Source organism: Coturnix japonica, chromosome 1 (genome assembly GCF_054131305.1).
Source record: "Coturnix japonica strain WE chromosome 1, WE-NBRP24, whole genome shotgun sequence".
Classification (NCBI taxonomy): Eukaryota; Metazoa; Chordata; class Aves; order Galliformes; family Phasianidae; genus Coturnix; species Coturnix japonica.
The window spans coordinates 178,062,489-178,076,384 of NC_140663.1; the positions used below are offsets into that span (position 1 = coordinate 178,062,489).

At 45.3% G+C, this 13,896-nt stretch overlaps 1 protein-coding gene across 3 annotated transcripts in view; it reads left to right on the forward strand.

The window, feature by feature from the left end:
- FAM168A (family with sequence similarity 168 member A) overlaps nt 1–13,896 on the forward strand; it is a 115,139-nt gene that overhangs the window by 25,989 nt on the left and 75,254 nt on the right. For 2 of the 3 annotated variants that reach the window (XM_085536655.1, XM_085536654.1), the window contains exon 2: nt 3,383–3,477. The exons of the other annotated variant lie outside the window; for it this stretch is intronic. The gene's annotated coding sequence lies outside the window, so the exon portion shown is untranslated. The remainder of the gene's footprint in view (nt 1–3,382; nt 3,478–13,896) is intronic. 3 annotated transcript variants of the gene reach the window in all.

A 13,896-nucleotide genomic window follows, 5' to 3' on the forward strand; every position in this document is an offset into this window, starting at 1 on the left:
GTGAACCTATGATTCTGTGCAGTGCTGGGAGAAGGATGGTGCTTTGAGGCTGAAAGAACATGGGGGTAGGAGCACCTGGGGACTGCATAGAGGAATGTTCATTAAGTAATCTCAGTCAACTGAGTTTTACTCGTTGGAGCTGAAGAACCTTCTTGGTTTTGCAAGGTTGGGATGCCCAGAGGTTTAAACACAAGGCTGTGGAATGCAGAATGATTCTTTGGCCTTTTGGCTAAGACCAATGGAGTGTTGAGTAGACCAAGGGAATAGGACTTAAATACATCGAGTGCTTGAGTTCCTGGCTCCATCTTCATCCAGTAGGATTTTAGCTCCTGATGCTTTTCTGTTCCTTCCAAATTCACAGTCCTGGTGAAAGTCCCATTCGACGACCACACGATTCGATCAGTAGGGAAGGTTTTTGAGGAAGAAAAATAGCTCAGGATGAAAGTCGCACAGTGCTACCCAACTAAATAAGTCTTTGCCTCGGCTGAGAAGGCTGTGTTTGTACTCTACAGCATGTCAGGAACTCGGTGAAGGTTTTCATCTTCATTTGATAAGTCATGGAGTGTGTTTTTAAATGAGTTGCGCCAACACAGCATTGCCCTAATGATCTGCAGTCTGCCGAGGTGAGGTTTTTAAACAACGTGTTCTAATTAATTCTTAATCCATTTCATAACCCGTGTTCCCAGCTCCTACCTCTGGAGTCTTGATTTTTATAGAGGAACAAAAGCAATGGATAGAAAAGGACAGAAATGGATGGACGTATGACAGAAGAATCAGGGAGATCATCCTAACGGTGAAAAGAAGCAAACTTAATATTGGTCATAGCAGAGGAGGATAGAAATAAAATGAAGAATACTCTGCCTGCTGCCAAGTTGGTGAAGATAGTAGGTAAAGAGTTTTCTTACTAAGCAGCCCTAGTAATCTTATAAGGAAATGTTAAAGGGTTTAAACTTTTTGGCACCAAAAACACAATGGGAGTGAGTGGAGGACTCAGGGAGTAAGCTGCAGGAATCCTTTGTTGGGTTTCTTTGCTCAACTGGATAGAGGTAAATTGCTTTAAAAGGTAGAGCATGTAATCTCGTAATTAGGAAATTAGAAGTTAATGGGAAACTTGAGCAAAATGTGTTAATGAATTTATTCAGCAAGCTGCTGCAACTTTGGCCCTCTGAAGAAGGCTGTAGGAAGCTGAGAGTGGTGAGCAGGAGATGCAAGAGCCCTGACCCTAAACTGAGGTGGCTTTCTACTTGTACAAATCTGGTAGACGAGCAAATAAACTGCATTATAAGGCAGTGGTAGAGTTGCCCAGGGAGTGGGGTGGTCACCATCTCTGGGGGTGTTCAGAACCATGGGGATGTGGCACTGAGGGACGTGGGCAGTGGGTATGGTGGGCTGGGTTGGGGTTGGCCTTGGGGATCTTGGAGGTCTTTTCCAACCTGAATGATTCTGTGATTCTAAATCTAAGTCGACTGGAGAAGGTGTAGCAGCATCCAGAAACTTTAGAAGCCAAAACAAAGCAAAACCCCTCAACTCCAGCAACCCAAGACTGGCTTTTGTGTCCATCCTTGGCTCCTCATATGCCGTTTTCTCTTCAAAATATGTTTTCCTTGTCTCAATGTCTAATAAGTGTCATACAGAATTCATAAAGTAGTTGATTTTTGCTAGTACTCATTTGAGTTATTTATCTTCAATTCTGACCATTTCTGAGGGTTTTTTGAAAGAGAGAAGAGAGCAGAGATGCTTTGTGGCCGTAGGTAATGGACAGGATGACCCAGTGATGTGGTGAACAGGAGGTGGGCACAACACTTCTGTCTGCTTGTTTACAGCTGGAAAATAGTGGAAGGATGAAGTTGCTGATAATTCCCTGCCCTGAAGGTCACTGCAGTGCTGTCCTGCTTAACCAAGCTGGTTATATGGAAGGAAAGCACCGCTCGTGCATTCAGCACGAGGAATTTATGGGTTTCTGTGGCCATGGAGATGTAAAGATGTATAAATAATAAATTAAAACAAAAAAAATGCAAAACTTGGCAAATTTAGCTACCAAGGTGGATCTGCTGAGTGAAGCACTGAGGGCAAATGCATCCAGATTTAGTGTAAAACGGATGGAAAGAGGGTTGGTCCCATAGGTGGGCACACTCAAGGATGCTGGGGGGGCTGCAGCTGTGAGGAAGGGGTTGCACTCAGGTTGCTGGTACCCAGATTGCTTTTCTTGTTTCTTTCTCACTACGAAAGGAATCGTTTCTTTCATTTGACAAAATGTTACCGAAGCTTTTGGAACTGAAGCTGCAGCCCACATCTTCTTGATAAATGGCTGTGTGTATTCCTGGAAGGAAGTTAAAACGGGGTTGTGTTATATTTGGTACCTCCCGAAGCACTGAGGCTACTCGGAGTACAAAATGTGCTCCAAGAGAGACTCATTTGCCAGTGCTGAGCGTGATGTGATGAGATTTGTCAAGTCGTCTTTTCTGTTGGAGCTCACTTTGCCTTTCCACTCTCTCTCTCCTGGAGACGGTTTGTTGCATTCTGTAGTTATGTCATTGAACTGGGAGGCTGTAAAGGAAGCCAGAAACCCCAAAAATGTGAGGAATCTCCAAGCAACACACACACTGTGTTATAAGGCAGAGAGAGAGAGAGGTTAACTGCGTACACATAGAATTGATAAGGCTGGGAAAGGCTTCCAAGACCCCCAGCCCACCCCACCATGCCCATTGCCCATGTCCCTCAGCCCCACACACTCTGAACACTCCAAGTTCCTGTGTTTTCTCCTTTTTGGAAGCTGAGAAGATCTTGGTTTTGGTTTGTCTGCTCCTGATGCTGACTGATATGCAGTAGATATATATATGATATATCTATATCTATCTATCTATCTATCTATCTATCTATCTATCTATCTATCTATCTATCTATCTATCTACATATCTATCTATCTATCTATCTATCTATATATCTATCTATAATAGATATATGCAGTTCTCCGGCAGGATATAGGAAAGCATTGAGTTTCAGTTCATTCAGCCTTAGTGCAAGATGCACCACGTGAGTATCCCACCCAAAGCCACCGAGCGTAGCAGATGCCTACAGGAAGATTCTCAGTCTTGATTCAAGAGAGGATGCAAATGCTGAATAATCTGTTGGAAATCCCGATGGAAAAATGAATTCTTTGAGTTTTTAGAGGTTAAACAAATGGACATTTACTTTAAGGGAGCTGCAGTAGATGCACCCACCCACCAGTTGACAGCAGTGGGTCTGTTTCATACACACATGCCTTGCTGCTCTTGCTGCAGTGCAAATGACAACGTCTCCATGATGGGATGAGCCGTGCTTTCTGTGCATTGGGTTTGCCAGCAGAGCCTCACTGATGGTTCTCTTTCTGTTGTTCCTTTAGAGCTGTGGAATGCTGTGACCAGTCCCAGTGCCCCGCAGCCCAAGGCACGTCGCCGTCCAGATCATCTCCATCCAAAGGAAGTTTGTTCACAAAAGGTACTGACTCACATTTGCATGGTGTACTCAAATGGTTACGTTTGAATGGGAATACTGCATTGATTTATGGAGTTAATAAGTCTGAGGTAATGAGGACTGGGGTAGAATGCACAGTAGGTGTGTGCTGCTCTTGTAAAGAGCTGTGAGAGTTGGCTTTTTAGTGGTTGTTAGTCTTCCTATTGTCTTAATAAACACAATTGTTTTGTATCCAAAAGAAGGTGAAAGGCATCAGCTGGGTCAAATCAGAGGGTTGGCAAGGGGACAGTCTTTGTATGTAGCTCTGTCATCTGCTCATAGATGGTTTTCTATCAGCTTCTGTTGCTCCTTTGTGTAAAGAAAATCATGGAATCATAGAATGGTGGAATGGCCTGGGTTGCAAAGGACCTCAATGCTCATCCAGCTCCAACCCCCTGCTATGTGCAGGGTCACCAGCCAGCAGCCCAGGCTGCCCAGAGCCACATCCAGCCTGGAAAGCATCACTGTGTGTCTGCCCTGTAGGTGAATTTTCCCCTGGGTATTCATGCTCTGTTTTTACTGCAGAGAAAACACCAGGACAGCTGAAGTGTCAGCCTGACCCAACCCAGCTGCTTTTGCGCAGGACTTTGGCAAAAATAGACTTTTTTTTATTCCCCCGTTTTATATGTTTTGCTGATTGCTTAGTAACACAAACCTTAAATGTCAGCTGCTGGGCTACCCACTGAGCGTTCTGCTCCCACTCGAGTCAAAGAGGCTGGAAAGCAGATGCAGGCAGAGAGCAGTAGTGCTGATGGATGCTCTGTGCACAGGGATCCATTGCATTATATGCTGTCTCCCTTGCTCTCCCAATATTTTAGCCTGAGGAGTGCTCCAGCCCAGCATTGGGAAAAGCCCTGCTCTGGTTTAGTGCCTGCTGTTGGCTTATGGATGAAAGCAGGTGGATGTTGATGTGAAGGAGGAAGAAGGCAGAGGTGGTGCTGAGATGTTTGGAAATGAAAGTATGGAAGAAATTCAGTTGAACTCTTGATGGGTGTTATACTGACCTCTTAACTTCATCTACTCAGGATGTTTCCTGCTCAGGAAGCAAACCCTCATCCCTTTTCCCTGTCAAATCCAGAGAAGTGCCAGCAATTAAATAGTTAATCACAGCGTGAAAAGCCCATGTATATATAAAAGTAACCTCCCTTATCTGTGTTAATGGTTGGGTTTGAGGTAAACGTTTAGAAATACATTTTAGCATTAGGCTGCCCATGTGCAGGGCACGTGGATGGAATTCGGCATGTGCTTAAAAACCATCTGGATGTGGTGCTCAGGGACATGATTTAGCAGAGGGCTGTTAGAGTTAGGGCAGTATGGTTGGGTTGAGGTTGGACTTGATGATTTTTAAGGTCTTTTCCAACTGAGAAATTCAGTGATTCTGTGGTTCTATGATTCCTTGTGGCTGAGCCTGTTTGGACCTCGTGGATTCTCCTTTCATCTCATTATTTCTGATCTCGTGAGCGTTCCATAGAATCTTTAAGGTTGGAAAAGACCATTAAGGTCGTGAAGTGCCAGTTTTGCCAGGTCCACAGTACTCCACACAGCTCTGCTCTGGAGCAGAAATGTCCTTTCAGAGCACGTGTGGTCTGGGTGATGCCATCTGTAGCACCAATCTTTGTAGGTCCAAGGATCCAGTCGTAGAGTGAAGCGAGATCCCTGTCCGTAGTGCTGTCTAATGATGGTGGTACCCAGGTCAGGGTGAGTCACATTTCCTCTTTTCCTTTGGATGACATGTAGAGGAGGGGAATAGGTTGTGTTAGAATATTGTCCATGTTTTACAATGTAGTTTTCTGCAGACGTTGTGGGTTTCTTAATGTGTTTGCATCTTGACAGTGCCTAAGTTCAGAGCACGCTGCTCATCTCATGGCTTGGAAAATGCAGGCAGGAACATGTTTGTGTCTATGTCTAGTGCTGTGCTGGTAGGTGGAACATAAATCAGGGCATAGGAGCACTGCCCATTGCTTCAGAGCTCTCCATAGAGGAGGTTTTTATGTAGCTGCTGAGAAAGAGTGTAGCACTCTGAGCTTCAGGATCGATTAAGACCGCGGACCATAGAATGGCTTTGGTTGGAAGGGACCTTAAGGCCCATCCAGTTCCAACCCTTGCCATGGACAGTGTTGCCACCCACCTGATCAATGCCTAGGGCTCTGTCTAAATTGGTCTTGGACACTTCCAAGGGGGGGGGGAGATCAGAGGATGGGTGTTCTGTGCTATACCATGTAATCTATGGTGATGAGCATGGGATGTACTTCACTGGGATGGTTACAGCCAGCAGGAGCAGCTGCCTAGACTCCTGTAGTGTATGTATATTGTTCACTGTATTGCTTTTTACTATAGCTAGATTCTCAGCAGCCTCTTCCATGTTTAGGGAAAAACGGGATAGTGGACATTCTTGACCAATAGATACCCTTCAAATATAGATATTCAAATAGATACCCTTCTCTTGGGCTTTACCTTACCTTTATGAGTTGTGCAGTCATAAGGCTCTCTTAAGTGAACCCCAAGAAAGCTCTGGTTGCTTCAATCTGCTGGATTTTGGGTTCTGTCTTCCCTCTCCCACACCAGGCATAAATACGGGGTGGACAGGCTTTGGGATCTGTGATTATTTTGTCCATCTTCAACATCTTTGGCCATCCTCAATTACATTTTTCCATCCTCAATTACATTTTTCCATCCTTAATTACATTTTTCCATCCTTAATTACATGTTTCCATCCTCAATTGCATTACCTGTCCTTGATTACTTTGCCCATCCTTGCTTCATGTGAATTTTAACTTCCTGAAAACATTTCCTGGGACATGGAAATGTTTTCCATTCAGTGGGCATGGTGGGTACAGGTTGGGGTTGGGCTTGGGGATCTTGGGGATAAGCCTATGGCCTCTTTTCCTTCTTTGAGCATAGGAAATGCATTGTAGCTGTGTCTCATCATATGGGTGTCAGTGAAAAGCTCTTTGGCCTTGACATCTTTTTGGAGTCATGCATAGCCTTTGGGAACCCGTTCATAGGGTCTGTTATCCAGCAGACCTGCAGTGAGCAGGCATCATGGCTTATGCATAGAGAGCAAAGCGATGCGGTTACGTCAATTTTTATACACACCTGGCTTTTGAGTCATGGATTTCAAAACCACAAATGGGGATGTGCATTTCCTGAAGAGAGGAAGAAAGAAACGCCTCAAACTCCATCCAAACAAGTGCAGTGTGCTGATGAGAATATGCCTAGGGGCCTTGCTGGTGAGGTGATGGCAGGAGGACTGCTTGAGCTCTGCTTGCCATTCTTGCTGGGGAAATACAGAAGTGCTCTCAGGCCCTGAAGGCTTTTGCCTGGGAGGTTGCAGCACAAGCTCCCCAGTCCCTGCAGTGCTTCCCCATAGCACTCGTTCCACATTTCTGCTCCAACTAAAGCCATGCTGGAAGTGATGGCTCTTCCTTCGTTCCTTCAGATGTATAATTTACCATCTCTTACCAGCGTGCCAGCCTTGTTTGTATTGATAAGTGAGTGTTCTCTGTGTACAGCCTGCAGATGATTCTGCTTCCCGAGTACGGTGCTGCTAAATATACCTGTTTCTGATTAAGTGCATTTGAATGCGTGAGTTTGGTTAATAAGATACACCTTTCACAGATTCCTTTGTTAGCTCGTAAAGGCTGCGTGTTCCGATTTATAGTGCCAAAAGGGGTAAAACTGATATTAAAAGCATTAATTAGTCTTGGTTGGCTGCACAAAGAATAGAGTTGGTGTGAGCCAGCTTTTGATTTAGCCCTTTGTGGGCCCTTGGTTTTGCCTAAGCTTGTTACAGAGTTGTATCTCTGCCTTTTTCGTGCTAGATTGCATAATTAGAGTTTAGTGTGAAGAACAGTGATTGGGCTTGAAGAGAGCATGAGCCCTGTGCAGTTATAAGCAATGAAGTTGTAAAGCAGTTGGATGGAACCTGACGTATGTTTTTAATAGAGAAATGTTCTTTTTAACCCGTGGATATGATAAATTATTTAGCATTGTTAGATTTCCAGTAACAACCCAGAGGATTTATTGTGCCTTGGTGCAATACATGTACTGTTGGTAAAGCTTAGAAATGATGTAAAATCATGCAATTATAGAGTCATTAGGGTTCAAAAAGATTACTAAGGCCATCTAGTCCAACCCATCAATCCATCCCCACAGTAATCATTGAAAGGAAAAGGAAAAGGAGAGAAGGGAAGGGAAGGGAAGGGAAGGGAAGGGAAGGGAAGGGAAGGGAAGGGAAGGGAAGGGAAGGGAAGGGAAGGGAAGGGAAGGGAAGGGAAGGGAAGGGAAGGGAAGGGAAGGGAAGGGAAGGGAAGGGAAGGGAAGGGAAGGGAAGGGAAGGGAAGGGAAGGGAAGGGAAGGGAAGGGAAGGGAAGGGAAGGGAAGGGAAGGAAGGGAAGGGAAGGGAAGGGAAGGGAAGGGAAGGGAAGGGAAGGGAAGGGAAGGGAAGGGAAGAGAAGAGAAGAGAAGAGAAGAGAAGAGAAGAGAAGAGAAGAGAAGAGAAGAGAAGAGAAGAGAAGAGAAGAGAAGAGAAGAGAAGAGAAGAGAAGAGAAGAAGAGAAGAGAAGAAGAGAAGGGAAGAGAAGGGAAGAGAAGGGAAGAGAAGGGAAGAGAAGGGAAGAGAAGGGAAGAAGGGAAGGAAGTCTCTCATATTTCGGGTACCTAGTACTGTGATTCTGTGATTCTACTACATATGGCTTTCCAGTTTCTTTATGGACGTAAGATGACAAAAGGGATCCTGCGTGCTGAATGATATTTGCTAGCAGTTGCCTGCTGAGTATTATCCTCTTGCTCATTAACATCATTGTTCCCCATTGCTTGGGTTTTTTTTCTTACAATGTAAACAATTTCTAGTGGTTCCTTCCCCCACTGCAATCAAATGATTGCAAAGGAGGAAATTAGCAGTAGCTGAGGGCTTGTTTTTTATGAGTCAGGCTGAGTTTTATACAAAGAACTGTTTCTTTTGCCTTCACAGTTGGACATTAATAAAAATTTGCCATCTCTGCAATGTTTGCTTTTCTGGGATTTTAAAGCATATGCTTTTGCTTCAGATATTATGTTTGCTGATGGCTATTTGTGTAAGGCAGTGCATGTGATTTGCCATGGGGAGGTCTCCCCTTTTCTAGAAAGCAGGAGTAGATGGCGTGTATTAGGAACTGGGCTCATTTATTCATGTTTTTGGGTAAAGCCAGTCTTTGGCAGGGATGGTGCAATCAGAATCAAAAGTCAGACTTCAAGCACTAATTACAATTTCTCTCCCTTCTCCTTCCCCTCCCCTCCCTTCCCCTCCTCTCCCTTCCCTTCCTCTCCCTTCCCCTTCCCCTTCCCCTTTCCCTTCCCCTTCCCCTTCCCTTCCCTTCCCTTCCCTTCCCTTCCCTTCCCTTCCCTTCCCTTCCCTTCCCTTCCCTTCCCTTCCCTTCCCTTCCCTTCCCTTCCCTTCCCTTCCCTTCCCTTCCCTTCCCTTCCCTTCCCTTCCCTTCCCTTCCCTTCCCTTCCCTTCCCTTCCCTTCCCTTCCCTTCCCTTCCCTTCCCTTCCCCTCTCCCTTCCCCTTCCCCTTCCCCTTCCCCTTCCCTTTCCCCTTCCCCTTCTCCTTTCCTCTCTCCTCCCCCCTCCCCTTCCTTTTCTCCTTCCCATTCCTTTTCTGTTAGTTCAGGGAAACCAGAATACCTTGCACTGAGCTTTTAACAGAACTTGGCTCCTGACAACAACCACAGCCAGAGCTGGAGGCAGCCTTTTACAGAAGCACTCTGACCTTGCAGAACAGGCTCTACCCTCATCCATTTCTGGTTTTGCTGGGGCTCCCCAGCTTGTTCCTCCTGCTGAACCACAGAGGGTTTGGACTGGGGAGGACCTAATGGGTCCTTATGGACCCTTAAGGATCAAGGAGTGCCAACTAGCCCATGGCAGGGGTTGGAGCTGGCTGGACTTTAAGGTCCATTCCAAGCCAACCCATCCCGTGTTGATGTGATTCTTCCAAATTTAGAAGGTTTACATTGACTCAACCACTCTTAGTTGAAGAGTTTTTTCCCTTTGAAGTGAATCTTTGAAGTTTCTGATAGACTGGGGATTCCATTAGACTGCTTTTCCTCACTGATCTCATAGCAGAGATTTTACTGAGAAGAATCTCATCAGCTCTTTCAGTTCCAGCAAGTATAAGCAGCCCTTCCTTCAATTTTGAGGCTATTACTCGCTTAGATAGCACAGTATTTGAGGGATTCAAATTCACATTCACATGATTTCACATTCAGGGCAGCCCCTCCTTCCTGACAAGTCCCTTTGAAATCCATTCCACGCTTCTTCCTGAAGTCTGTACTTAGGTTCGATGTTTTCAAGTTGAGATCATGTAGAATCATAAAGATTGGAAACAACCTCCAACATCCCCAACCCAACCCATCCCACTGCTCCCACTGATCGTGTCCCTCAGAGCCACATCTCCACTGTTCTTGAGCCCTTCCATGGACAGGGACTCCCTCACCATCCTGGGCAGGCTGTACCAGTGCATTATCAGCTTTTGAAGATAAGGTTTTTTCCTACCATCCAACCTGAACCTCCTCTGACACAACTTGAGGCCACCTCCTCTCCTCCTGTCTCTGTTACCTGGGAGAAGAGGGCCCCTAATGATACCAGGTACACAAAATATCATCGGGTTTTATTTTAATGTACTGGGAAGAAAAGAGGCAGCGTTCTTTAGTCCTGTCATTTTTGATCCTAACTCCCTGAGTTTTCAGCATTCACTTTTGATATTTTGCTGGTGCTTGAGCACGCAGACATTATGGGGTCATCCATGGTATCAGCAGAATCACCCTGGCCAGCTTTTCGAGGCATGTCTATAGCATTAAGTCTCAAATTGAAAAGGTAATCCCCTCTGGAGCCTTGACCTCATCTCAAAATGACTCTCTCTTGCTCTTTGGAGCCTTTGGGTTCTCTTCCAGTGTTTTTTTCCTCTTCATCAAGACAGCTTTCTTAATTGCTGTGACTGCTGGGCAGCAGTTTTACTCTCCTGCCTTACAGACCTCCTTTTCTTTACTTCCTTCATAATAAAGTGGTTTCTGGAGTGCTGCCAGGCATCCAGCCCAAAGTGTCTTCCAGCTTTACATCAAAACAAGGCTGGATTTCTGTCCTAATCCCTCTTCCCAAAGACAAAGAAGTCGTTGCTGTCTAGACATTTGGAAGATTCCATTTGCTTTATCACTTGGCAACGTAAGGCCGAGGGTTCCCTCTTTCTCCTTTTCATCCCATATAAAAGTCTCCAAAGCCTCCAAATCTGCCATCGCTACCTGCAAAAAACCTGCATCACAGCAGCACGCAGTTTGGGGCAGAGCTATGAAACAACACCCTGCAAGTGTTGGCTGGTGGCCCTTGTGGCGTGTGGGTAAAGCATTTGTCACTTGAAATCTCCCTCCCATCCCAAATGCTGAAGTCAGCCTCAAGCTATCGCACGACATGCGCCAGCTGCTCCTAAAACTCTTTGCTTTTATGGCTTGCTTATTGCAGGGGTCCCTTTTTCAGGATACAGCTGACATTGTTCTGTTTGATGTCACACAGTGGAGGAGTGGGTCCATGCATGCTACAGATTGTGAGTAGGAAAAGGTAGAGTTTGCTGTTTTCCTTCTTTGGAATTTTCCTTTGACTGATGGCAAGTTTTGGCCTTTTTTTTTCCCCAGTGCTCTGCTGGGAAGTTGAGTTAATGAGAGCTCCTAATGATCTTGGTTACCCTTGGATGGGGTCTGCTTCTGTACTGGAGAATCATAGAATCACGCAGGTTGAAAAAGACCTACAAGAGCATCCAGTCCAATCATCCACCCATCACCAACAGTTCTCACTTAACCATGTTCTTCAACACAACATCCAAACGTTCCTTGCAGGTCATTTGTGAACAGATGGAATGATGCGTCTCCTTTGTTCCTTGGGGGCATCTGGTTTTGGGTTAGGGTTAGACAACAAGAATGTTTTCTGCATGAGAAAGGAATATGTATTGAGTTTTGTCTTGTTTTCTTTCTCAAACAGGAATACAGTTTGCTTTATGGGAGGAGAACCCTTTTGCTCCCTTAAAATATTTTTTTGGGGAGAAAATCCAGGTTTTCCTTTGGAAGCCAGACACGTAGCTGAGCCTTCAGTTCTCATCAGCTTTGTCATCCAGTGAGTTTGCCCGACCTGGAGCAAATTGCAGTTGAGTTTTGTTTTCTTATCCCCCATTTAAACTCTCTGTTCTTTTCCCAATGTGTGATTCATCCCATCAGCCACATGAAGTGGAAAAGGAGAGGAAGAAGGGGAGGATGGAAGGGGGTAACCATGATCCCTGATCCACGGGCATCTCTTTTTCTCATGTCCCTAATTAAGTTTTCAGCTCAGTCTTTATAGAACTTTTGTTAATAGCTTTTTGAGGTCAACCCTTACCCCCAGTTCTGGGTTCATTGGTTCTTGCTCTGTAGCCACAGTTGAAGGATTTTGTCTGAGCTCTTCTGCTCCCCTTTGCGTCTGTTTGTTGAGTGTCGTAGGGCTGCAGGTCATTGCAGCCAGTTTGCTTCATGTCAAATAAGACATTGGGTATTTCCATGCTAATCCTTAATACGCTTATTAAAGATAAATACAAATCTTGTGCTGTTATGTAATGAGCGATGTGAACACGACAGCGTGTTTGTGTAAACAGATTCTTCTTTGGGTTTACTGACCAACCCCAGTGTGTATTTACTTTATCTCCCATGGTGTATTTCTGCAGGAGATGGGGAAGTAATCACCATTCTGATGATACTAAGCTTTCCATACCTGAAAAATAATAGGTGTGGAGTAGGTTTCCAGATTGAGTTATTTGTGGTTGTTAGGAAGGGAGGTGATGGCCTCAAATTGCACCACGGGAGGATCAAACTTCCTCATCCATTTCCAACCCCAGTGAGAATCATAGAGTCGTTCAGGCTGGAAAAGACCTTCAAGATCATCAAGTCCAACCTCAAAGATCATGAAGTCCAACCTCAAGAGAGACGGAACTTTCTTTTTCCTACTCATCCAGAAACACTTGGAAACAAGAAATTCCACTTGTGATTCTTGTTGATTGCTGCAGCATAAGGAAAGAATTTCCACTTTTATCATCCTATTCTCTTGCTGCGAACAGGCTTCCAGTCACTACTCTTGGCCAGAGAGAGGAAAGGAAATTATTAATTCAAATCACTGAAGTGTGAAGTGCCATGTGCTGAAAGTTCCTCGTTCTTCAAGTGATGGTGATGGGAAGAAGGAAAGAGAAAACACTGCTGGTTTGAATGGTTTGCGTTGGGTTGGAAGGGACCTGAAGGATCATCCAGTTCCAACTCCCCTGCTGCAGGCAGAGTTGCCAACCACTCGTGAGCCTGGAAATTACTCATGGGCTGTTATGCAGATGGATAAGCAGAAGAGGCATTGCAGCAGTATTGCCTATTTCTGTCACAGTTTGTTTGAAATATGCAACCACAGGGCATAAAAGTATTGGCTTAGGATTCCTTTGTGTGCCTGCGTTGCTGGAAATTCTACATAGTACTTGATTTAAAATTGGACGTTGAAATCAAGTGGTGGTGATGCTCTACAAATAGCAGAGGGAACCTCGAGCATCCTCAAACAAGAGCGCTGATGAAAGCAGGGTGCAAGGCCAGGCTGTTGGAAGCTTGTCATGTGTGGAAGGCTCCATAATGTGGTCAAAAAGTATTACGATGCGTGGAAGTGGATGGATGGAATCACAGGACCAAGGAACATCCCAGGCTGGGAGGGACCCATAAGGATCATCAAGTCCAAATCTTGTCTCCACACGAGGGAGCTGGGTATGGTTCCCTGTTTTCAAGGTGAGCAATGCTACTAAAGGACTCGGACACCAAAAGTGGGGTCCCTCATATGTGATCATGAGGCTCAACCCCAAACCCAACCCTGTGGCCAAGAGCAGTGTCCCAGCACTCCCTGAGCTCCAGCAGCTCAAGTTTGTGCCCACCACCCTAGGAGCTGTGCCATGCCCACCACTCAATGGGGCAGAACCTTCTCCTGTTATCCAGTTTCCTTCTTGTTTTTCTACCATCAGTTCTTGGAAAGCTGAGATTCCTATGAAGAGAATAAGAATTAAATGCATACACTCAGACATCAGCAGTGCTGAAACACCAACCAGACAGCCCATGGGCAACCTGACACAACACTGAAGCAGGAGATAAACCACTGCCTGGGGTCCCTTCCAGCCTGAATTATTCTGTGATTTTTGATCCAAATGGAATTATTCACTAAGGTCCTGGGGTTCACATCTCTGCATGCAGCAGAGATGGGAGAGTGGATTCATGTTTGCTAAAGGCGCATCTCTTCTGCAGTGATTAAATACCCTATTAATGAGGAATGCTCTTCGTGTTGGAATGCGGCGGTGGTGGAATGGGAGAAGTGGGTTTGTCAGTTCTGCATCGTTT